Genomic DNA, 792 nt, shown 5'->3' with positions numbered 1-792 from the left:
GAGAAGCCTATGCAATGTGCATTCGTGACTGTAAATATAGGCGTAAGTTGAATTACCTTCACCCATCTTTGCTGCTGTTCCATTCACTTCGGTGGCCCCTACAACGTCAACAGCTTTAAAGGAAGAGAGAGAGAGAGAGAGAGAGAGAGGGAGAACAAACTTTTTAAATTATTTTGCTTCAGACATTGGTGCTTTGGATTCCAGAGAGGAAGAACAGATTGTTGGCCTGTGTATCATTATTAATATAATACCTATGAAATAAACAGAAATGTATAGGCAAACATTTACGGCTTCGTGCTTTTTGTGCCATTGTCATTGTTGATATTATCGTTGTTGTTGTTGTTGTTGTTGTTTTTCTTCCAATCACAGTCGCCCTTTACTCTCGCTGTTTAACCCGCACAGGCCCATTGTTTACTGTGTGTTTGTCCCGGGCCTGTGTGACTGTTGGACATTTTTTCACACGGCTTCAACATTGTGTTAATTGCTGCTTCGTGACGATAACACACGTTTGCAGTGGTTAAGATTTTGGTGGTGCTTGTTACAACCCAGTTTGTCGGCGGGTCCACACTTGCCAGGAGCGAAGGGCTAATTTCAGGTTACAGCGCCATAAGAGAGCAGCTCCTGGAGCAGGAGGCTCCAACAGGAACAGCGGCACCATGTTAAAAAATGTGGAGAAAGAGAGTGGAAGGATAACCTCTTTTAGTGCCCACTAAACCCAATCTCCACTCTTGGAGTCTAGACGCTGCCATAAAGACAGGGGCACTAAATGGCTATTTTTTTCTCTTAATTGCA

The sequence above is a fragment of the Cynoglossus semilaevis genome, chromosome 10 (genome assembly GCF_000523025.1).
Source record: "Cynoglossus semilaevis isolate Cse_v1.0 chromosome 10, Cse_v1.0, whole genome shotgun sequence".
Lineage (NCBI taxonomy): Eukaryota > Metazoa > Chordata > Actinopteri > Pleuronectiformes > Cynoglossidae > Cynoglossus > Cynoglossus semilaevis.
The sequence above is the reverse complement of the archived record's forward strand: the minus strand, read 5'-3'. Positions refer to the sequence as shown.